Source organism: Chelonia mydas, chromosome 3 (genome assembly GCF_015237465.2).
Source record: "Chelonia mydas isolate rCheMyd1 chromosome 3, rCheMyd1.pri.v2, whole genome shotgun sequence".
Taxonomy (NCBI): Eukaryota; Metazoa; Chordata; order Testudines; family Cheloniidae; genus Chelonia; species Chelonia mydas.
This window is the reverse complement of record NC_057851.1, coordinates 176,101,329-176,127,109: the sequence shown is the minus strand read 5'-3', so window position 1 is coordinate 176,127,109 and position 25,781 is coordinate 176,101,329. Positions and strand designations below refer to the sequence as shown.

Below are 25,781 nucleotides of genomic sequence, written 5' to 3'. Positions count from 1 at the left end.
CCTAATAATGGTCTGGCAGTTTATACTGCATTCTTTCTAGAAAAAGTATTCACTAGTGTAGCCCCTGAATAGGATCATTGCCATTTTCTCCTTTTAAATGTGTTCTCTGCACAGAATAGTGTAATTACATTTGCATAATGACTATAAATCCAGTCCCAAAATACAAGTTTTTTCTCTGAATAACTGTATTTTTAATACATTGGGGATTGTGCTACGCTGTTCTTTTTTCCAAAGGATAAGAATGATGATATGCTCTCTTCGTAGTATTCAGTGACTTTGAATCTAGTGGGCAATTGAATCATGGGGTCGCTTTAACTGACCTTCTTTGCTTGTGAAAACCAGATATACAATTTATCAAATCCATTTAGTCACTGCTTAACATATACATACTATATATTCTTATCTATTGAGTGGAAAATACATAAAGTTTACAAACCCAGGAGTCTTTTCTAAGAGAATGTTCTGAAGCTAAAGAGTTGCTTGAAAGTCACGGCACGCAGGTGACTTATATATGTGGTCTAGAAGAGCTGCTGCTTGGATACTGAGGGGGAAGAATGAAGCCCTGAGTACTAGAGTGTTTCTGCAGAGGAGCTTCTGCAGCCTGGCAGGAAGGAGCATGTCACTGAACCACCACTTTCCCTCCCCTTCTTGTGGCTCCAGGGGAATTGGTGAATTCCTTTCCTCTTTTTTGAACTTTGCAGAAAAGGGGAGCAGTTCTTTGACAGAGATACTGGCCCTGAGTCTAACCAGTTACTCAAGTAAGGTACTGTTCAGCAATGTACTGTAGCATGTGCCTAATTTTAAACACATGAGGAGTCCCACATATGAGGATTCCCACTGAAGTTAGGCATATGTGTAAGTGCCTTGCTGAACTGTAACCCCAATGCATGGAATTCTTTACTCTCTGAAAGGCAGTTTCCCAAATATACAAAAGATAAAAGGTGAAACTCATTGTATGATCAGTCGATTGTGTTCTGTACAACATGTTAAGGCACTTGAGAATCCTTCTGGAAGGAAAGTGCTATATAAATGCATGATATTCTTATTATCATGTAGCACAGAGGTATTCAGGGATGGCTTAAGCCTCCTCCCTGGTGCTTTCTATTTGGGCCCGGTCTATACTACACACTTATATTGGTATAACTACATTGCTCAGGGGTATGAAAATTTCACACCCCTGAGCGACATAGTTATACTGACCTAACCCCGGTGTAAATAGCGCTATGTCGGTGAGAGAAGCTACTGCCTCTCGCAGGGGTGAATTAACCATGCTGATGGGAATATCTTCACTTAAGTGCTACGGTGGCACATTTTAAATGTAGACCTGCCCTTGGAATGGCTTCTCCCCTCTACTCACATGGGTTGGGTACTGTTTTTTTCCCCCTGAATCCCGGTGCCTCTACACAAGGTGACTCCTCACTGTATATGAGACACTAAGGATAATGTCCCTTTGGAAAATGAACCAGTGATATTTCTAGTGTTGGCTTTTGACACTTCTATCACATTGTCGTCTCCAAAGAAGAGAACTACATACTGACATGCTACAGCTGCCTGGAATGCACCCTTGGGCTGCACCATAATGCAGGAAGCCCACACACTGGAGTTCAAATTAGCCTGAATTGCTGAGACACTGCTAATGCTGGACAGTGCATCCCAATGAGGAAACATTCCCCTTTTTTTTTCCTTTGAGAAAATAAGAACAAATATATAGTGTGTAAAAAAACTAAGAGGATCCACCTGTATCTTTATACCAGCAATATACAAATGGCGGGTAATGAGTTTGCTGCTGATGGCTTTGCTTCCCTTGTTATTGCTACAAAGAGTTAAACTTCAAGGGCAAAATTTAAAAAATCCCCCCCAAAATCTGGTCTCCTTCCAGTTGCCACTGTACATGTGATCAGATCACAAGAAAACTACCACACATCAAACCTAACACTAGAGCAGGTAAAAAAATATAGTAATTGGGATTATTCTATGAAAAAAAGTTTTTAAAAATTTTCCATAAGCATTTTTTTGTTTTTTGATAAAGAACTGAAACAAACAAAAAAATCTGTTTAGTTTTCAAAAACCAAGAAGATTTTGAATTTGTTTTTTCCCCTTTCTCTCCCTCTTTTCCCTCCGGAAAGGAGAAAAGGGGGGACAAAAGAAAAAAAGGGATAGGAGAAAACACCCCCTTTTTTTTTGAAACACAAGAACATTTACAGGAGAGCCTTCAACATTTACAAGAGAGCCTTCAAGGTGTGGTTCATGGCACCTTGGAGTACTTGCTGTATGGACAAACAGAGAGGACTTCACTCTCCAGAATGCCAGTTCAGAAACTTACATGAGAACTAAACTCACATCAAAATTATGAAAAATATAATATTAAGAAAATAATACAATAATAGAGTACCCTCTAAATTTTCATGTACAGTTTGTACACACCAATGGGATTTGCACATGGAAATTTGTTTAGAAAGATATCTATATATCTAGCAACTCCATTTCCATTATCAATGGCTCACCACTATGCATCCGATGAAGTGAGCTGTAGCTCACGAAAGCTCATGCTCAAATAAACTGGTTAGTCTCTAAGGTGCCACAAGTACTCCTTTTCTTTTTACGAATACAGACTAACACGGCTGTTACTCTGAAACCACAGACACAGACATTTTATGAAAATATAGCCTGGAATATCATTCAGCTTTGCTTTCTTATTGATTAAAGAGAAGGCTAATGTTTTCAAAGGGAAACAGGAGAGCTGGAGGGAAATTCATAACATTAGTAGTTAGCTTGGCTTCGCTAAAATTCAATATGAAACAGCAGCCTGAGCCAAACAACTTACTGAGAGATTTTGCTGCTACATCAAATAGCAAAGATAGGTTGGAGGAACTGGGGAAAGAAAGGCTATATAGACCATCTATCCTCACTGAACCAGAAGTGTTCGATAGACTAACAAGGTCAGAAGATTTTTGGAAAATAAAGAAGAAAATAAATTGATTGATGAAGAAAATATAAACATATAAGGAGAGTTAAAGAAGGGAACGTCTGTTGTGTGGATGTGAGCGGAGATAGAGAGAGATAACAATGTCAGGTATAACATGCAACCAAAGCTTTTTTCCCCCCCTCTGGTGCTGCTTTGCTTCTCAGATACTTGCAAAACATTACCTCATCTGTTTTTTTTTTGTTTTTTTATCCGTAGTGTATAAGCTTACATATCTCATTTTTGCCCTTTCCAGTGCACACAACAAAATTCTTATCAATCTAAAGGGGCATCATAGAAAGAGAACGTCATGCACAGCTGACCGTGTCTTCATGTACATTTGTTTATATTTGTTACATACATTTTGAATGTGCTCACCCATTTCTTCACACCAGAAGCTTGGGGAGTTGAGACATCAGGAAATATCTATTTTGAAATCAGTCATATGCACTTCAATTTTATAGGGGGATTTATGGGTACTAAGGAAAAATAGTCACTCTACATATTTTATAAGCAAAATATAATGTACCACTGTCCAATATCTTTTAAATATATGTTCTAATACCTTTGCACCCGACCCACTTCCCATTGTTAAACTAATAGATAAGAGATCAGCCACACTCTACATTTACAGAAAGGAGAAATTTCAGGCTTTCCAAACAACAGTGGGATATTTATGCATAATCAGTTTGACTGTTACGATGACCTTGGTAATGCATATTGGCTAAAATGACTAGTTTAATTTTTTTTTTGCTGTAACTTTAATTTTCCTCTGAATCATGTACTGTTCACAGACTAAAAGGATGCTCTACCTCCAAACTGTAATTATTTAACTCTAATACCTTGAAGTTTAAAGGATGTTTTCATGAAGTAAAGATTTTTTCCCTGGTCTTTTACAATCCCTATCATTAACACCACTCAATGTGGATTTATTCAGACCTCTGCTTCTTTCCTTTCTGGGAAAAAATTGTTATTCAAGCCTGGAAAACAATGCACAGCCAGGACGCGTGTGTGTGTGTGTGTGTGTGTGTGTGTGTGTGTGTGTGTGTGTGTGTGTGTGTGTGTGTGTGTGTGTGTGAGAGAGAGAGAGAGAGAGAGAGAGAGAGAGAAATGCTCCCACAAGCCATGCTATAGCTGCTGTGGAAGCCCTGAGGCTGCAGTAGAGCCACAAAGCCCTAAAACTCTACATGTCCTCCAGAATGAATCCCACTGAATATCTAGCGAAAATTACACTCCTTTTCTGCATTTTCAATATTAAAATTCCTGGTCTTACACCTGTGAGGGTCTATGGACCTAGTAGAGGAAGATCCACCAATCCTTCCCCTACCTTAGTGTTGCATGACAGCATGCAGACAATACCTCATACAGCTGTCATATATTGTACATATATGAATAAAGGGTCCTTTTTCTTAGATTAACATGTTTCTCTAAAAAGCTACATGCCAAACTACAGCACACAGAGCCAAACTATACTGTTGCCTCTTTTTGACCCAAGCAGCTTGACAAAACTCATAATGGTCCAGTTGGAAGTAGAAACTGACAGAGTCTGGTATTTTCTTTGATATAATCTTGTTTATTTACAAGGAATGTACAAAGTTACTTACTCCTGAGGGCATTCTGCGCCGAAAAAAATCTGTGCCAAAAAATTAAAAATGCTGTGAACAATATTTTAAAATTCTGCAAAATTCTGCAAATTTTATTTGTCAAACAAATGCGGGGGCTCCAACATGGCATTGGGGAGCACAGGCCACTGGCTGCACAGAGGTCGGAGATCACTCTGCAGATCCCCTCCCATCCGGACATGGATTCAGCGATCAGACTACACCCAACCCTGCCACAGCGCAAGGACAAGGCCTGTCACAGAAGCACCCCAGGGCCCCACCCCTCCATGCCAGGTGCACCCGGTATGGGCAGGCAGGCTCAGCAAGGCAGGATGCAAGTGTGGAGGGGTTTAGTGTAGGGGGAGAGGTGTTTGTGTGGGGCAATCTGGGTGCAGGCAGCTCAGTGGGGGATCCAGGTGGGGGGGATCTGGATGCACACGGGCTTGTTGGGGGGTTTTGGGTGCAATGGTATGGGGGGTCCAGGTGAAGGTGGGTGGGGCTCAGCGGGAGAGGGGCTTGGAGGGTAGATAGAGCTTGGCCGTGGGGTATTGGTGTGAGGGGCTCAGTGGGGGGGTCCAAATGCTGGAGGAGTGGGGCTCAGTGGGGTGGGGATCCAAGTTCAGCTGGTTGGGGCTCGGTAGGGTGGGGATCCAGGTGCAGGTGGCTCATCGGTGTGGTCCAGGTGCCCCTGGAGTGGGGGCTCATCGGTGGGGGGGGCCTGGGTGCGAGGGACGTGAGGCTCAGTGGGGGGGTCTGGGTATGAGAGGGTCTGGATGCACGGGAGCTGGGCAGATGAGGGACAAGCTCTCTGTACAGTGATTCCTTCCTCTGCAGCTGAGGAGCAATGGGTGCAGGAAGCGTGGGTGGGAGAGTTTTTAGAGCTTCCTAAAGCCCGGGGAGAAATCTGGGGATGGGTCTGACATGGCCCTGGACGCCGTGCAGGGGAAGAGGAAGTTCCATCTTCCCCAGCCCAGCCGGGACTAGCACAGAATTTCCCCAGGAGTAAAAGTCCTGTCTCTCTGAATGCAGACGGAACTAAGAACAAAAGGAGCAGTTTCTTAGCTTACAGCCTTAAAGTCTCTTTTGCCAAAACCAGACCCAAATGCTCTCTCCAGCCTTATCCAGGGTCACACTGTACCTACAGGCTTCTGCCTGGCTTTCTTGCCTCTCCCTCTCTCACTCTGTTCAAGTCTGTCCTCAGTTTCTGTGTGATCTCTCTTCCCTTCCCACACACACTTAAACAAAACAATATTCAGCCAAAAACTCCTGAGCTGGTTTACATAAAACTTTTTGTTTTATGCTTACACTCATGTTAACTGGAGGGTGAGTTCACACCTATCAGTCTCAATGGGGTTTTAACTCAACCCATAACAAGGTTTCTCCACCTCATAATTATACAGAGACACCAGAGGCTTCCCAAGTGACATGTTGGGTGTAACATAAAACAGGTGTAAACTGTACTAGTGGTGTCATTGATCACAAACTGACAGAATGCAAATCAGTGCAAGTTACTTTGTTTTACCACTTACACCCATTATCTGACCAACTAACACCCAATGTACAATTCATACCACTATTTGCTTCACCATAGACTATTTCCCAGCCATTCCCACCAGAATCCACTCACTTACACCAGTTGAGGATATTGCTCTTTAATTTCATTTAATGCACCTTGTACATTTCATAAATCAAGACTGAACTCCTTGCTTGTGCGCATCAGCTCTGAAAATCAAACCCCAAATGTCTTCTGAAATAATATCGATTCATTTGCAAAAAACGTAGGAAATTAAACTTAGTTATATTCATAATTACAAAATAAATTATATTAAATGTCACATGTAATAATTTGGCAATACCATTCCCTACTTGACAATTCCATTGGGAAAAAAGTGCAGAGTAAACAGTTTATTCTTTTTTCAAATGTATACTTGTCATAAATATAAAGGGAAGGGTAACCACTTTTCTGTATACAGTGCTATAAAATCCCTCCTGGCCAGAGGCAAAGTCCTTTTACCAGTAAAGGGTTAAGAAGCTCAGATAACCTGGCTGGCACCTGACCCAAAATGACCAATGAGGGGACAAGATACTTTGAAATCTGGAGGTGGGGGAAAGGCTTTTGTCTGTCTGTGCGATACCTTTGCCGGGAACAGATCAAGGATGCAAGCCCTCCAACTCCTGTAAAGTTAGTAAGTAATCTAGCTAGAAAATGCGTTAGGTTTTCTTTGTTTTTGGCTTGTGAAATTCACTATGCTGGAGGAAATGTGTATTCCTGTTTGTGTCTTTTTGTAAACTTAAGGTTTTGCCTAGAGGGATTCTCTATGTTTTGAATCTAACTGCCTGTAAGATTATCTTCCATTCTGATCTTACAGAGTTGTTCTCTTATCTTTTTTTGTTCTTCTAATAAAGTTCTGTTTTTTAATAATCTGATTGGGTTTTTTGGGTCTTAAAAATCCAAGGCTGGTTTGTGCTCATTTTGTTTATTCTCAAGCCTCCCCAGGAAAGGGGGTATACGGGTTTGGGAAGATATTTTGGGGAAATAGGAACTCCAAGTGGTCCTTTCCCTGATTGTTTGTTAAATCACTTGGTGGTGATTCACTTGGCAGCGTTCTACCTAATCCAAGGGCAAAGACTTTGTGCCTTGGGGAAGTTTTACCCTAAGCTGGTAGAAATAAGCTTAGGGGGTCTTTCATGCGGGTCCCCACATCTGTACCCTAGAGTTCAGAGTGGGGAGGGAACCCTGACAATACTCATGGGATCTCTTCTGACAGAACACATCACAAGTTCACTGACTTCAGTGAAGTTATCCCTATGTTAAGCCAGGGTCAATGAATTCAGAGTCAGGCCACATGTTTGTGAGGTGTTTTCTAGAAAGAGCGAAAATCACAGCTAAAGAGCATCTACACTACTCTCATATATGCATCTATTTTAAAATGATTCACTAGATTTGCACACTTTGTTACTGGAAATCTGGGGCATGTTAACCTGCATTCATCTCATCTAGATAGGGTTACGGACTATTAACTACATTGTAGTCAATAGGGCTATTTAATTCTTAACAAACAGCTCCATATGACTTTGTACTCATGCTGCCACTAAGATATAAACTTCATTGATTTCAATGAGGTCAAGGTTTCACACAAAGTAGTTTTTACAGAACTATATCCCTTGCCATGTACAATGAGCTCAGACACTTTTTAGCAAGCTTTAAAGGGAAAAAATAGTCTAAGAAAATATTTCCACTCATATTACAGTGTTTTCACAAAAACAATAAAATGAGTTTAAAACTCTTCCACTAAATTATATCATTTAACAGTTCAGAATTAAAATATTTGTAAAATAAAAATATACAAATGTTACAGTATACCAAAAAAAATAAATACAGTAGTTTAAATAACATTTACTGGGAATAGGTAAAAAAAAAGCTCATAAAAAAGTCCCATAGAATTTAATAGTGCTGAAATTAACAGGATTCTATAGAAACTAGTCTATCAAATTTAATTTATATACATTTCTACAGGTTTATTTTTTAAAGCCACCTTACAAAATTCTCTAGCTAAGACATGATTTCGCTATTAAATTGTAGAGGATGATTCAAAAACCCACTGAAAGGTTATCATTTTCTGGTTTATTCTGCACTGACCTTTTCATGATGCTTAGGGCCATAGTATTCAGGCAATGCACTTTTCAAACAGTACTGTATGTTTCTTGTTTAGGAGAAGGTATGTATAGGTTTTACAGAAAAATTTAAATTATTCTGCCCATTAGAAGATGTTAGTAGTCACAGCTATTGGGGTAATACATATCATGTACAGTGTTTGTTCCATGTATACAGAGAAATAGTCCCTGAAATGTCAAATAATCCAGAAATAAAATGATTACTTGTTTACCTGTAAGACTGTGTTATATGTTAAGTAAAAAGCAAGGCTGGATAACTATCAAATTCAATTCTTAATTAATTCTGCTACAGAGTCTACACATATACCTAGCTTGGGCTGAAATCATGTAGACTACATCTAGCTGTTGTGTGTCAAGGGACTATGTTTCGTTCCTTCCTTGGCAACATTTAGGGGAAGCAACAAGGATAAATTCAGTATGGTGAATGTAGCAGGTGCTGAGAGCTCACTTGATATATGTACATATGCGTGTCAGGTTAGATAATAAACTTGGACATGGTAAGCAGAAAAGAGCATAAATCACTGTCAAGAGCTGTTCCTGTCCTCTGAAAGAGAATCATGCTATTTTACTGGCTTGGTGAATCCAGGTGCTGTTTTATTCTAAATGAGATTTTGATTAAGAATTATTATGTCTGAAAGTCTTTTAACCCTAAGCCCTTATCTTTTTGACTGCCACTTCAAAACATGTGTTCTAAGTAATAAAGTAACCTTGCAGAGATTATGATTGCACAGTAGCTAAGTCCAACTTGAAATGAACTCAAGAATCAAAATGGTATTTGGTATCAAGCTGCCCTTTTTTATGAAGTTACATTGCATTTTCTATGTAAATGTAATTTTTATCCTGCTGACCACTTATATATTTACTACAGAAACTCAAGCATACTTTTCTTTTCAACAGGTTAAAGGTTAAAGCTCATATTGAAGTGTAAACAGCACCACTGGGAAAAATTGTAAAGGCTACTGCAGCACCAGCAGAGAGAGACCAGGTGATATTATTTTTAAAAGGGAGAAAAACAAATTTCTCTAAAATGACTGGTACTGGTAACTTAGCATTTAACATCAGCGATGAAGATGAAATGACAGATACTGTTTTGTAAACTGTGATCTCTTTTTCTCTCAGCAACCATGTTTTGCTGATTTTTGCCACCATCACGTCAGAATACATAGATTTCAAATGGTTCAGAATTTCACATCAAAATGAACTGCAATGTTCTAACATTAGGAAATTCAGTGCTTCCTGATGACTTTCCAATGGCTATAAAGATATACTGAAACAAAATGTGCAAATCACTAAATGACCCTAAAATCCCACCATCAGGAGGTTTATATAGTAGTAATGCTATATGACAGTTCAAGAGTGACAACTACATTTTGAACTGTGCTTTATTTTCCAAGACTAAATGAAGCATACCTTCTTTTCATATCACTCAAATTGACCATTTCCTTCACACCTTTATGTTCTATTATTCATGTCACTGCAACTAGAAGCGCGAGATTTATTTAGAGGAAACATTTCACCAATCCTGAGGCACAAAGCATAGCCCAATCTATCATATCACATGGGTGCATTTTAAATAATTCTTGACATACTGTGGGATTTTGAGAAATGCAATTCTTGCCTGTAAAACCATCCAAATTATTATGCTATAATCAGAGCTTTAACGATGACAATTAAACAGGAGGAACTGGTCTTCCCATGTCTTTGTATTTTCTCCCTATACTGTTATATATCTCTATATATCTATCTATATCTATATAGATATGAGAAGGCAGTCCAAGCTGGCTCTTTGGATTTGAGCTTCCGATATAATACTGAGCCAGCAGACACACATGAGATTAAAGCAGATTAGACCCAATAAAAATTTCCCATCTTTTACCTACTTCTTCCCTTAGCTAAAATACAATACCGGAATATTCTTCCACTTTGAATCAATTTGGAAAAAAAAAATTTCCTCATCTAACTTCACACTTGCCAACCACACCAAGATTGAATCCAGGACAAAAGGGTAACCAACAGAATGAATATTTGTGGTCCACAGAGAATACTCATAACCAGATATATGAATAAGAACTGACTCTAATTTACATACACCTGAGGTTTTTTAACTGATGCCAGTTTTAAGAAAAGACAGGACTAGATCTTCTCTTTCCTGTGTAGAAAATGGAACTTTGGTAAAGATCTTTCTCTTGAAAGGTGGCAGTGGTATGTTTGCCCCACTACAAAATTAATAAGGAGTTCGGTCCTCCAAACCTCCTGTTCACCTGAGATGTGCATGGACATGGGGAAGCTGCCTGAAGGCAAGGGCATGCATCGAGATGTGCCTCCACTCAGGATGGTGTGCGTCCCCTCAGCTTCCTGACCCTAGTCAGCATCCATGGCAGCAATGTGATAATGGAACTTTGCTATTCCCAGGGGCTCTCCCTCTGGCCAATGTCTCCAGAGCCCCACCTTAGAGGGGAAAAGCATCAGAATCAATACTCAGCATGGATTCACCAAGGGCAAGTCATGCCTGACTAATCTAATTGCCTTCTATGACGAGATAACTGGCTCTGTGGATGAAGGGAAAGCAGTGGACATGTTGTTCCTTGACTTTAGCAAAGCTTTTGACACTGTCTCCCACAGTATTCTTGCCAGCAAGTTAAAGAAGTATGGGCTGGATGAATGCATTATAAGGTGGATAGAAAGCTGGCTAGATTGTCAGGCTCAACAGATAGTGATCAATGGCTCCATGTCTAGTTGGCAGCCGGTATCAAGTGGAGTGCCCCAAGGGTCGGTCCTGGGGCCGGTTTTGTTCAATATCTTCATAAATGATCTGGAGGATGGTGTGGATTGCACCCTCAGCAAGTTTGCAGATGACACTAAACTGGGAGGACAGGTAGATACGCTGGAGGGTAGGGATAGGGTCCAGAGTGATCTAGACAAAACGGAGGATTGGACCAAAAAAATCTGATGAGGTTCAACAAGGACAAGTGCAGAGTCCTGCACTTAGGATGGAAGAATCCCATGCACCGCTACAGACGATTGACCGAATGGCTCGGCAGCAGTTCTGCAGAAAAGGACCTAGGGGTTACAGTGGACGAGAAGCTGGATATGAGTCAACAGTGTGCCCTTGTTGCCAAGAAGACCAATGGCATTTTGGGATGTATACATAGGGGCATTGCCAGCAGATCCAGGGACGTGATCGTTCCCCTCTATTTGACACTGGTGAGGCCTCATCTGGAGTACTGTGTCCAGTTTTGGGCACCACACTACAAAAAGGATGTGGAAAAATTGGAAAGAGTCCAGCAGAGGGCAACAAAAATGATTAGGGGACTGGAACACATGAGTTATGAGGAGAGGGGGGAGGGATAGCTCAGTGGTTTGAGCATTGGCCTGCTAAACCCAGGGTTGTGAGTTCAATCCTTGAGGGGGCCATTTAGGGATCTGGGGCAAGAATTGGAGATTGGTCCTGCTTTAAGCAGGGGGTTGGACTAGATGACCTCCTGAGGTCCCTTCCAACCCTTACCTTCTATGATTCTATGATTCTAAGTTCTGTGGGTTGAGGCTGAGGGAACTGGGGATGTTTAGTCTACGGAAGAGAAGAATGAGGGGGGATTTGATAGCTGCTTTCAACTACCTGAAAGGGGGTTCCAAAGAGGATGACTCTAGACTGTTCTTAGTGGTAGCAGATGACAGAACAAGGAGTAATGGTCTCAAGTTGCAGTGGGGGAGGTTTAGGTTGGATATTAGGAAAAACTTTTTCACTAGGAGGGCGGTGAAACACTGGAATGCGTTACCTAGGGAGGTGGTGGAATCTCCTTCCTTAGAAGTTTTTAAAGTCAGGCTTGACAAAGCCCTGGCTGGGATGATTTAATTGGGGATCGGTCCTGCTTTGAGCAGGGAGTTGGACTAGATGACCTCCTGAGGTCCCTTTCAACCCTGATATTCTATGATTCTATGACTGAGTCAGAATTAACAAAAGCTAGATTTCTCCATAGGGTGGAGGAGGGTGAAATGTCATGGAGACCATCTGTCCTCAATTCATATCCCCTCCCTGTTCTAGCCTAATGGTCTCCACCTGTGGATTCTGACCCTTCATGCAGTACCTACTGGGGAACGTCCCAAGGGTTTCAGGAAGGGGTGAGGAAAGTCATGGATGCAGCAATCCAACTGCCTGTGCCTGCTGACATGGATTCATTGGGTTTTCATCTCTCCCAAAAGCAGGGAACAATTTGGGGTTTAGTGTCTTATAGAGAAAGTGTGACTCTCACTGGTGCTTGGCTCTTTTATGTTATTTCATTTGCTGATATGAATATTATTACAAATATTTTCTATCCCAGTGGAGGTTTAGGAGATTGGGATTTGAACCATAGGGTCAGAATATTCAAATAAGCGCTCTGATTTTTGGATGCGTATCTGAAATAACCCTCCCCCAAATGTCTACGTTTCTCTCATCCCCTGTATATTGGAATCTATTTGTACAGACCCTTTGTCATCCAGAATAGTATGACTTTTGGGACACTAATTAGTTTCCAGGGATATTACTCCTGGAAAATGGCTGCTTTAAAAGTTTCAAGAGGCAGGTTGGATAGAGGTTGCTAGTTTGGGATTGGGAATGATGCAGGGCAGGACTCTTGTCTGGATGCAGTTCCCACTGCTGGAAAACTCCCAATCCTATACCCTATGGTGACATGCCCCCTTTCTGCTGGTATCTCACCCAACCAAAAGGGGATCTGATAACAGAGTGTGAACTAGCTGGAAGTCCAGGCACACGGTAGAAGGGAGCTGATTCATTGGTTTGGGTCACATGTTAAGGAATAAGGTAGAAACCAGCAACAAGGAGTAGGTTTGGGGACTTTCAAGGAGGCAATGAAGAACAGCTCTGAAGAACGTGGGACAGACGGGAGTGGAAAGTACCAGAACTGGGGGCAGGAGGTCAATGGACAGTTGAGATAAGGATACAGGCAGGCATTATCTCTCAATACAATGTACTCATCTCACAGTGCGCTAAGGGTTAACATTCTTTTAAAGATTTCTATTTTTACCTGGGTTAGCAACAATACCAGAAAAAAATTAAAGAACATTTTATCTTTGACACCGTGCTTGCATCTCATGGGTTCAACTAGTAAAGGACTGAATGATTGTCAATCCTCTATATCACAGGACAGGTATTTCTAAAAAGCATCTCTGAAGCCTGACACAGCTGGTTAGAAGAAAAGAGCTGATAAAGAAAGGCTACTGAGTCAGAAGAAATACCAGGGTCTGAAAACAGAAATCTATAGTAAAGTCAAAAAAGGGAAAGCAAAAAAGCTCAACAAATCTCCTGTGAAGTGGCTAAGATATATAAAAGGAGACGCCATAGCAGGATTACAGTATTTACCCATATTGTTAACAAAACTGAACAAAAATCCTGCTTACAAGTACACTGGTGAAAATTTGGAGTTACTCCCCTGATTTCAATAGTTACTCCAGATTTACATTAGTAAAATTAAGAGCAGAACCTGGCCCCTAATTCAGAGAATACAAGTTTTCTATAAGTCATCAGAAATAGCTATACAGTCATTGTTGACTGACACGAACCTCTGCCTCCTAAAAAAAGAAGTAAAAAGTTAGTATGGCCATCAAAGCCCAAGTTTGACTCTCCAGCCACTATAAAGTGGGATTTTTCTTCACAGCTCACATATTTTCAGAGCACTTTCAATCTCTGATAAACACAATAATGATAAGATATATGCTGAATTGACCTAACTGTGCCAGGAGAGAAGCTGCTTCTTCTCCTCCCCCACTGCTTTCCACTTTGGATCCTCAGATCAAAAATATGACAATCCCAAAATAGTTCACAGTCAGCAAAAAATGGCTAGTAAAATTACTGTAGAAAAAATTATTGCAAAGACTCCATGCAAGCAGTCCTCAAGTTCACTTCTATTTCAAAATCTGTGAATTGTTGTTCATGTGGCATGGATGACCAGAGACGTGCTTGTCTGACTGGAGATGGCTCAGATTAAGGACTCCTCAATTCTTTGTTCTTGCTACTCTTCAAGTGTATGCTTTTTAGTTATCAAAAACAAGGAGACATTTTCCTTTATTGTATAAAATTGGTAGTAGGTAAGATAAAAGAAGATCCAATATCACATCCTGGGCAAAGTTATTGTACCTAATCTATAGCTAATTTCACCTACTCCATGTGCATAAATATTTTTTTTAAATGTCAGTTGACTTACGAGCTAGATAGAGGACTGGTCTGTTATATTTTTCAGAATAAAATATCTGAACAATAAAAGGAGCAATACTATTTAAAGGCGATTACATAGTCTATACAGAAAATGATCTAAATGCTTTGCACAAAGTTATTCAACTCTGATAAATGCTGTAAGTGTAACTCCATAAAAATAATACCAGAGCCTATGCTGTGGGACTGTTCAGAAGTTCATCCCATTCAGTAAGAGGTATTAGATAGAATAAATCTAGTCCTCAACTCCAATTTACAACTTGCTGTAGAAACTTTCCTGCTGGGGAATACATCTCTGCTATCAATAGTAGATCATAATGAACAAGCCTAGTTCACTGGAACACCTATGACAGAGAAAAGATTAATTCTAATAATCACCAGAGCTCCCCAACCCTCAACAATAGAGTAATAATCTATTAGACTGGGCAAATGATTTAGAAAGGTCTTTATATAGACAAGAAAAAGGGAGCTAACATCTACAGTCTGAGCAAATGTGGAAACCATTTCTAGATTAGTATGGAGATGACTGATGTATTATTTACAGGTGACTAGCTTAGATACTATTACTATGCTGAAGCTTACGTTTATAGCCAATGACAAGCTTTAAAACATAGTACAATCATGCTATTCAGATTCAGCATTTATTAATAACGGATGACTTTCTCATAGATTTTAAAAGATATTGAATATGCAAACCCCATTATATCAGATTGCTTTGGGTCCACAGGAGAATAATAAAAATGACCGGGGATGTCCTCCATTTTAACAATTATTCTAGATGAAAGTACTTGCCATTTCCAAAGTTAAGGTTTCCTTATTATGATATCAGTAAAATGTTATAGTGACACTGCTGCTATTGCTAAGAAGCCTTTATTTTAATCTTTTCTAGTATTTACAACAGCTGTTGTCAACTCACATGTTGTTGTTTTTTTATGGTGGATCTCATGATATCTGGTGTCCTTCTTAAAGCCTCCACTTCTGGAGTCGTATGATTATGTCAGAATCACAGTGAGTTTCTAACAGTCTTAGTTGCAGAGTAAAGCTTAAAAATATGAATGCTAAAGGCTCCAACACCAGAAGGCAAATAAAGAGACCACAACGTTTATGATTTTAAATATCTCATGATTCTGTGTGGCCTGACTCGTGAATTTTGAATGCTTGGGGTTGGCAACATTGCAAAATCTTATGCTAAGTTACCTTTAGGACCTTTCCCTCTCCATTTCTTTTTGTGACAGGCAGTACCATGGGAATATCATGGTTAAAGAGCTGTAGAGCTTCGCTACAGAAGCAGAACCAGTACTAATTGATGTCTGGACTGCTGCTATCAGAGAAAGGGTCTCTATTAAACAGTCATGCCCCAACAGTTTCTTTGATGTAAGCCACAGGAAGTGACTTAATTGCTGCTTCTATAGTAGTCATCAATTAGGTGAAATATTACATCACATCTACTCCATTGCCTCTTCATTAGAGAACAGGGGGAAAGAGTTGTTTTCAGGTCTCAAACAGAGCTTTACTCTCAGGACTCATCATGCTCTGGTTTTCATCTTCAGACCTCTCCTGGCACAACCTGATGAGCTCTCCTACCTTACAGATCTGGCACAGCTCTGAAGGAGCCCAGGGGGATCAACAACCTTTGTACAGCCTTACCCCTCACTCCTTAGCCCCTATCTCAACGACCTCAGTTTCCAAATTTCAAGTGCTCTGGAGCTGTGCAGCACAGAACACATATCATTTGAAAATTCAGGTGCCATGACTCCCCCAAAAGACATCTGCTAGGCCATTTCTGATGCATCTTAAAGGCAGATTTCTAGTGGACCATAAAGATTAGTATAGTTGCCATTCACTGTATAAGTAAAGACATACAGTTGAATTGTGACTGAGCCTTAGATTTACACAAACCATAATTATCCTCCAAAATGATACTAAGGATAAAAACACCTTCTGAAGCAGGCTGTGACCTTTCAGCAAGATATGAAGTAAATTAAATAGATGGTATAAATGTAAGGGGACTGTTGCCCCCTTACTAACATTCAGTGGGGGTGTTTTGGTTGGCTAGCTCCCAGTACTAAAAGGGGAAGGGTCTATGGGAAATCAGGACCCTAAGACTGCCAGTCCCCAGGAACAATGGGGAGAGGCCAGTGCTCCAGGTCAGCCTGAATGACAGGGCGGGCAGACTAACCAGGGAGTCAGGAGGCCAGGGAGGTCGGCCAGGGAGGTCCCGTCCTCCCTGTGAGCTGGAATTGCCTGCGTCAGACAGACTGGGGGGGCCGAGCTAAGGAGAAAGCAGGGGCCCAAGCTAAGCTGGGGAGCAGAGCTGTGCCAGATCCAGAGGGATCAGAAAAGCAGCTCAGAGAGAGCAGACCCTGTCCTGGGAGCACAGCTGCAGCCCCAAAGCCAGAGGCACAGCCCAGAGAGAGCAGACTTCCCCTGGGAAGAAAGCTACAGCAACCAGAGCCAGAGGGGCCAGAAAAGCAGCCCACGAAGCAGGTCAGTGCTGGGAGCAGAGTCACAGAAGTAGCCTGCAGAGCAGACCTGTCCTTGGAGCAGAGCTGTAGCAACCAGAGCCAGAGGGGCCAAAGAACCAGCCCAGGGAGCGGGAGGCAGAGCAACAGCAGCAGTGCTGAGACAGAGTGGTGGAGCTGGGGCTGGAGCAGTCCGGAGCCGGGTGTGGTGAGTAGCTGGGGAGACCGAGGGGGACCCTGGGCAGCAGGCCCAGGACAGGGAGACGCCTCAGCCAAGAGGCTTTGCAGCCAGGCTTGGATCGTAAACCCGACAGGGCGGGGGCGACACTGGGAAGAAGGGTCCTACCACTTAGAGCCTGAGAGCGTGTGGCCACCACCAGAGCAAGTGTGTCCAACCCACAGCATCCCTACAGCGCAGCCAGGGCCTGAGAAGAAGGCCTGGGACTTACAAGGAAGAGACTGTGAACTGCCCTGACATTCCAGAGACATTGTTTGTGATGTTCCCTGCCACAGAGCGGGTTGATGTGTTTCCTTTAACCTTTCCCATTTTCCCTTATTCTTTTTAAAATTAATTGTTGATTAAATAACTTGCATTTGCTTTAACTTGTATGTAATGGTCAGTGGGTCAGAGAAGTGCCCAGTGCAGAGAGAGTACCCCGGAGTGGGGACACCCTAGCCCCTGTCCTAGGTCACCACAGCAGGGTTGGGGGTCCTGGGCCCAGCCTTGTTGGGGTTATGAGGACTCTGCCAGACAGGAGAGTGGAAGGGGAGTCCTCAAGGGCGGGGAGGCCACTGGGTAAAGGAAGTGGGAGCGAGAACTCAGTTCCTTTCGCTAGCCCACTTCACCGGGGTAGTGCAGAAGCCAGGAAAGTTCCCCACAATAGCGGGACTATTCCCCCGCTTACATAAAGCTCAAACACTCAAGTTTGGGTGATGATACATGACCTTAACAGCAAGTGGCCAGCTGACATCAAGAAGGAAAGCAAGAGGAGATGTTTCAAACTCAGTGTGGAGAAATCAAAGATATCAAAGAACTTCACAGTGAATGCGAGTGAAGAAAAGATCAAATTCAAGGACAAATCACTTTGTGTATGGAGAACGGTAACTGGCATAATTGGAAGAATAATTTGCAGGGGGGAAAAGAATATGTTGCATTAGTTTAAAAAAAAAAAAAAGAGGACTCTGGATCAGATTCTGATTTCAAGCCAGTGCAAAAACAGAGCCATGCAATTGAAATCAATGGAAGTACTCAATAATAACATCAGAGTAGCTGAGTTCAGAATATGACCCTGTGTGTCTTAATGCAGAAATAAGACTGGACCTTTTTTATAGCTGTTCTGTGGGTTTCCCTCTTCATCACATTATTACAAATTTGTTTGATTGAGAAGCTACTCAGAAATTAAAAACTGTGCCAGCAAAATGAAGCATCCATAGTGAGCTCAACATGGAAAAGCAGTAACTAGACAGTTTCACAAGGTCATATATGACAGCTGCTGTACTAGCTGTGCAAAATCACTAATTCTCTCACACACAATGTCTGACACAGTTTTCCCCGGTGTGGTGTGTATAAGGGGGTGGGTTTAAGTTACTTACTCCTGGGAGAATTTTGTGCAACTGTGCAGGTGCAGAATTCATGTCCCCCCATAGATTTATTTGCTTTCCCACAGAAAAATGACTTTCTGACAGGGAAGCAAAGGGAAACTGCAAGAGCAGTCACACACCACACCCAAGCAGCCATTTCAGGAACCTGGAGCAGCTGGCAGACAGTTAAATCAGTGCAGGGCTGGGGACACCACAGCCAGTGGCTCCTACCCTGAGCAGGGATCAGCTGCTAGTCCCAGCTGGGCTGGAGGCAGGAGAGGACGGGGCTTCCCCTTCCTCTGCAAGGAGTTGCTGGAGCTATTTCAGACCTACACCAAGAAACCTTCCCCAGCTGCAGGAAGCTCAGCATCTTCCCCTGCTTCCTGCCCCCATCATTCCTCAGCTGCGAGGGGGAGAGGAGGGGTCACTGTATGGGGAGCTGCTCCCCCATCCTCCCAACCCCCATTCATCTGGACCTTCCATACTCGGACACCCCTGCCAAGCCTCACCCTGTACGCCCAGAACGCCCCTAGCACTCCATACCCGAACCCCACCACACTGAACCTCAACCTCTACATCTGGAACCTCTCTGCACCCAGATCCCCTGCCTCCAGACACCCACCTCTGCACCACAGACCACGCCCCACTGAGCTCCCTGCACTCTAACCCCAACCCTGATGAGCCCTACCCCCTTCACCATCCTGAGCCCCCACATCCAGACACCCACGCCACTGACCCCCAACTAGCTGCACCCAGACCCCCACCCCAACAAGCCCCATTCCCCCAGCACCCAAACTCCCCCGCTGAGACCCCCACACCCAGACCCCTCTGCCCGGCCCCAACCACCTTCACTTCGAAGCCCCTGCAAAGTGCCATTGCCCCTGCACATGGAATTCCCCCCATAATAAGCTTCTGTGTATCCAGATCCCCACCCCCCTAGACCGCCCCCCCTCACTGAGCTGCCTGCACCCAGACTGTCCTACACAGAGTCCTCTCACCCCACACCTGGATCCCGCCCCCACATTGAGCACCTTCAAACTTGGATCCTGCCTGGTTGAGCCTGCCTGCTCCACACCTAGTGCACCTGGCACAGAGGAGCAGGACCCAGGGTGTTTCTGGGGCAGGCCCAGGCCTTGTGCTGTGTCAGAGTTGGGTGCAGCCTCACCGCTGAGTCCATGTCCCAGGGGTGGAGGTGCAAGGTGATCTTCCACCTTCATTCAGCCAGTGGCCTGTGCTTCCCACTGTCATACTGGAGCCTCTATGCATTTATTTATTGACAAATAAAACTTGCAGAATTTTAAAACACTGTGCACAGAATTTTTAATTTTTTGGTGTAGAATGCCTTCAGGAGTAAGGCTTAAGGAATACACATATGCTTGAAAAATTAACCTGATTTTGGTGCATTCTTATCTTTTCAGTAAAATCACTGAAAACATGGCCATGCCAGTTAGATATAATGTGTACTCAGTGAATTGGGTCTTAAATTTTGATGTGCCAGATGTTCACAAGTTAACCACTGTTAAAGTTTTAATAAATGTAGCAACAAATTGAGTAAAAGTGCTTAAAGTAAAACTTTCCGCACTAGCAAGACTTTTAATAAATAGCTTTTTTTTTTTTTTTTTTTTTTTGTAAAATTAGAGGCTGATCAGAACAAACACTGTTTTTTTTTTTTTGTTTTTTTTAAGAAAAACTCTTTTAGACTCCCATGTGATATGGATCAGGCCCTAAACTAAGAATTGTAAACAATTAATAATGTCTGCAGGGGGGAAATAATACCACGGATAGATTTACTGTTCATAGCCTGATACAATGAAAACAGGTGCAATCACATAGCTTCATAATTACTGACTCTTTCCATCTCAGAGAGATGAAGATTGGGACTATGATGGGGATTGAAACTATGGTGCAGAATACTGAACTGAGATAATCTAATTTATTTTAGTGGCGCCATCTGTATACAAACTCAGCTCTTCAGGAAGGAGAGCAAGAAAATATATTTATCTTTTTTTAATTGCTTCCTGGCCTTTCCAATAGTTTAACTGAAGAACCCCAGTAAAAACAGGCGCAAAAAGAGCTTTGGGGAAATCCAACTCCACCCTCACCAGACCATGCAGACAGCACAAAAATGTGAAAAAGACCAGAAAGACAGAAATCTTATTTCATTTCAAAGCATGGAATGGCTGCATATCTATTAATCATACAACACAAAGGGATGGGGTGAGGAAGGAATCTCCTTCATATTTAGCTGTGTCGTGTATCACAAAATGCATTCAGGGCATAATGTTGTGGAGCTGAGTTTAAATGACAGCAAAGGTGCAGCACTGTGGCAAAATGAATTTGTGATCTTAAAACATCAAGATTTACTGATAAATTATCTCCAAGGAGGGAGAGAAGACTAGCTGAAGGATTTACACAGCACCTGCTGTCAACCAATCTACTAAGCAGCATTGACAGTGTATGTCCTTCCTGGCGCAGCAGGGAATGACACACTACTTCCAGCGAAGAAAAGAAGGAATGATACAATAAACGGCTGCAATCATGAGGGGTCAATACAACCAGAGGGGAATGATGGTCTCCATATTGGAAGAGAAGGTTAAAGGACTAAAGACCCAAGTATCAATCCTGCATTACATCAGAGAAAATGAAGACTTTCTAGACAGAAGTCAGCATTTGGTTCTGGAGGCACAACATGCCGAAGAATCAGAGAGGGCAGTGCAGAATGAGGAAGAAAATTGGCAGCATGTTACCTCCAGAAGAAGAATGAGGAGAACCCATGTACCCTCTATGCAGATAGAGGTAAGAAACCGTTTTCAGGCTCTCTGCACAGGTACTACTGCAGAAAATGATTCGGAAGAGCCATCTGAGGGAAGGGATCAGAAGGAGACCCCATCGACCAGAAGGCATGGGATGCATTGTCCTAGGGATGGATGTTCCACGACCACCATTTCCAAGAGGAGGAGACGGGTGGTGGTGGTCAGGGACTCCCTCCTAAGGGGGACAGATCATCCATCTGCCTACCAGACCAGAAGTGTGCTGCTTGCCTGGAGCTAGAATTCAGGATGTGACGGAGTGTTTGCCAAGACTGATCAAGCCCTCGAACCATTACCCCTTCCTACTTCTCCATGTGGGCACCAATGATACTGCCAACAGTGACCTTGAGCTGGTAACTGAAGACTACATGGCTCTGGGAAGAAGGATAAAGGAGTTTGAGGTGCAAGCCGTGTTTTCATCCATCCCCCATGTTGAAGGAAAAGGCCCAGGTAGGGACTGTTGAATTGTGGAGGTAAATGTGTGGTTATGCAGGTGGTGTTGGAGAGAAGGCTTTGGATTCCTCGACCATGGGATGTTGTTCCGGGAAGAAGGATTGCTAGGAAGAGATGGGATCCACCTAACGAAGAGAGGGAAGAGTATCTTCGCAGGCAGGCTTTCAAACCTAGTGAGGAGGGCTTTTAACTAGGTTTGCCGGGGGACAGTGACCTAAGCCCTGAGGTAAGTGGGAAGTGGGATATCGCAAGGAAACACAAGGAGGAGGGTGCAACGGGGGGAGGGCCTCCTGATTCACACTGAGAAAGCAGGGCAATCAGCTAGTTATCTTAGGTGCATGTACACAAATGCAAGAAGCTTGGAAAACAAGCAGGAAGAATTGGAAGTCCTGGCACCGTCAAAAAACTGTGATGTTATTGGAATAACAGAGACTTGGTGGGGTAGCTCACATGACTGGAGCACTGTCATGGATGGGCATAAACTGTTCAGGAAGCACAGGCGGGGGAGGAAAGGTGGAAGAGTTGCACTGTATGTAAGAGAGTGGTATGACTGCTCAGAGCTCCAGTATGAAACTGGAGAAAAGCCTGGTGAGAGTCTTTGGGTTAAGTTTAGAGGCGAGAGCAACAAGGATGGTGTTGTGGTGGGCATGTGCTACAGACCACCAGACCAGGAAGATGAGGTAGACAAGGCTTTCTTCAGACAATTAACTGAAGTTTCCAGAACATAGGACCTGATTCTCAGGGGGGACTTCAATCACCATGACACCTGCTAGGAGAGCAATACAGCAGTGCACAGACAATCCAGGAAGTTTTTGGAGAGTGCTGGGGACAGCTTCCTGGTGCAACTACTGGAGGAACCAACCAGGGGCCATTCTCCTCTTGATCTGCTGCTTACAAATAGGGAAGAATTGGTAGGGGAAGTTGAAGTGGATGGCAACCTGGGCAGCAGTGACCATGAGGTGGTCGAGTTCAGGACCTTAACAAAAGGAAGAAAGGAGAGTGGCAAAATATGGACCCTGGACTTCAGAAAAGCAAACTTTGACTCCCTTAGGAAACTGATGGGCAGGACCCCTGGGAGGCTAATATGAGGGCGAAAGGAGTCCAGGAAAGCTGACTGTATTTTAAAGAAGCCTTATTGAGAACGCAGGAACAAACCATCCCAGTGAGCTTAAACACAAAAAGGAAGGTTATAAGAAGGGGACACTTGGTCAGATGACTAGGGAGGAGTATAAAAATATTGTTCGAGTATGCAGGGGTGTAATCAGGAAGACCAAAACACAACTAGAGTTGCAGCTAGCAAGGGATGTAAAGGGTAACAAGAAGGATTTCTACAGGCATGTTAGCAACAAGAAAAAGGTCAGGGAAAGTGTGGGACCCTTAATGAATGGGGGAAGCAACCTAGTAACAGATAATGTGGAAAAAGCCTAAGTACTCAATGCTTTTTTTGCCTCGGTCTTCACAGACAAGGTCAGCTCCCACACTGCTGTCCTGGGCAATACAGGATGGGGAGGAGGTGAGCAGCCCTCAGTGGTGAAAGAACAGGTTAAGGACTATTTAGAAAAGCTGGACATGCAGAAGAGCTGAGGGAATTGGCTGATGCGATTGCAGAACCATTGGCCATTATCTCTGAAAACTCGTGGCAATCGGGGGAGGCCCCAGATGATTGGAAAAAGGCAAATATATGCCCATCTTTAAAAAAAAGGAAGAAGGAGAACCCGGGGAACTACAGACTGGTCAGCCTCACCTCCATCCCTGTGTAAGGGGACTGGTGCCCCCTTAATAACATTCAATGGGGGTGTTTTAGTTGCTAGCTCCCAGTACTAAAAAGGGGGAAGAGTCGATGGGGAATCAGGACCCTGAGACTGACAGGGAACAATGGGGAGAGGCCAATGCTCTAGGTCAGCCTGAATGACAGGGCGAGCAGGCTAATCAGGGAGTCAGGAGGCCAGGGAGGTCCCGTCCTCCCTGTGAGCTGGAATTGCCTGCGTCAGACAGAGTGGGGCCGAGCTAAGGAGAAAGCAGGGGCCCAAGCTAAGCTGGGGAGCAGAGCTGTGCCAGATCCAGAGGGACCAGAAAAGCAGCCCAGAGAGAGCAGACCCTGTCCTGGGAGCAGAGCTGCAGCCCCAAAGCCAGAGGCACAGCCCACAGAGAGCAGACTTGCCCTGGGAGGAGAGCTGCAGCAACCAGAGCCAGAGGGGCCAGAAAAGCAGCCCACGAAGCAGGTCAGTGCTGGGAGCAGAGTCACGAAAGCAGCCTGCAAAGCAGACCTGTCCTGGGAGTAGAGCTGTAGCAACCAGAGCCAGAGGGCCAAAGAAGCAGCCCAGGGAGCTGGAGGCAAAGTAGTAGCAGCAGTGCAGAGAGAGTGGTGGAGCTGGGGCTGGAGCAGTCTGGAGCTGGGTATGGTGAGCAGCTGAGGAGACCGAAGGGGACCCTGGGCAGCAGGCCCAGCACAGGGAGACGCCTCAGCCAAGAGGCTCTCCAGGCCAGGCTTGGATCATAACCCCGACAGGGCGGGGGAGACATTGGGAAGAAGGGTCCTACCACTTAGAGCCTGAGAGAGTGTGTCCACCACCAGAGCGAGTGTCCAACCCACAGCATCCCTGAAGCACAGCCAGAGCCTGAGACTTACAAGGAAGAGACTGAACTGCCCTGACATTCCAGAGACACTGTTTGTGATGTTCCCTGCCACAGAGCGGGTTGATGTGTCTCCTTTAACCTTTCCCCATTTTCCCTTATTCTTTTTAAAATTAATTGTTGATTAAATAACTTGCATTTGCTTTAACGTGTATGTAATGGTCAGTGGGTCAGAGAAGTGCCCAGTGCAGAGAGTACCCCGGAGTGGGGACACCCTAGCCCCTGTTTTAGGTCACCACAGCAGGGTTGGGGGTCGAGCCCCCCAGGAATCCTGGGCCCAGCCTTGTTGAGGTTACGAGGACTGACAGACAGGAGAGTGGAAGGGGAGGGAGGCCACTGCGTAAAGGAAGTGGGAGCGAGGACTCAGATCCTTTGGCTAGCCCACTTCACCAGGGTATTGCAGAAGCCAGGAAAGTTCCCCACAACAGTGGGACTATTTCCCCGCTTACACCTGGAAAAATCATGGAGCAGGTCTTCAAGGAAACCATTCTGAAGCTCTTGGAGGAGAAGAAGGTGATCAGGAACAGTCAGCATGGATTCACCAAGGGCAAGTCATGCCTGACCAACCTGATTGCCTTCTATGATGAGATAACTGGCTCTGTGGATATGGGGAAAGCAGTGGACATGATAAATCTTGACTTTAGCAAAGCTTTTGATACGGTCTCCCACAGTATATTGGTAGCACGTTAAAAAAGTATGGATTGGGATGAATGGACTATAAGGTAGATAGAAAGCTGACTAGATTGTCGGGCTCAATGGGTAGTGATCAACGGCTCAATGTCTAGTTGGCAGCCAGTATCAAGCGGAGTGCCCCAGAGGTCAGTCCTAGGGCCGGTTTTGTTCAACATCTTTATTAATGATCTAGATGATGGGATAAATTGCACCCTCAGCAAGTTCGCGGATGACACTAAGCAGAGGGGGGGAGGTAGATAAGTTGGAGGGTAGGGATAGGGTCCAGAGTGATCTAGACAAATTGGAGGATTGGGCCAAAAGAAATCTGATGAGGTTCAGCAAGGACAAGTGCAGAGTCCTGCACTTAGGACGGAAGAACCCCATGCACTGCTACAGGTTGGGGACCCACTGGCTAAGCTGCAGTTTTGCAGAAAAGGACCAGGGGGTTACAGTGGATAAGAAGTGGATATGAGTCAACAGTATGCCCTTGTTGCCAAGAAGGTTAATGGCATATTAGGCTGCATTAGTAGGAGCATTGCCAGCAGATTGAGGAAAGTGATTATTCCCTTCTGTTCGGCACTGGTGAGGCCAAATCTGGAGTATTGCGTCCAGTTTGGGGCCCTCCACTAAAGAAAGGACGTGGACAAATTGGAGAGAGTCCAGTGGAGGGCAACAAAAAAGATCAGGGGGTGGGGCGCTTGATTTACGAGGAGAGGCTGAGGG

At 43.8% G+C, this 25,781-nt stretch overlaps 1 protein-coding gene across 48 annotated transcripts in view; it reads right to left on the bottom strand.

The window, feature by feature from the left end:
- NRXN1 (neurexin 1) overlaps nt 1-25,781 on the bottom strand; it is a 1,224,094-nt gene that overhangs the window by 103,032 nt on the left and 1,095,281 nt on the right. The window lies entirely within an intron of this gene.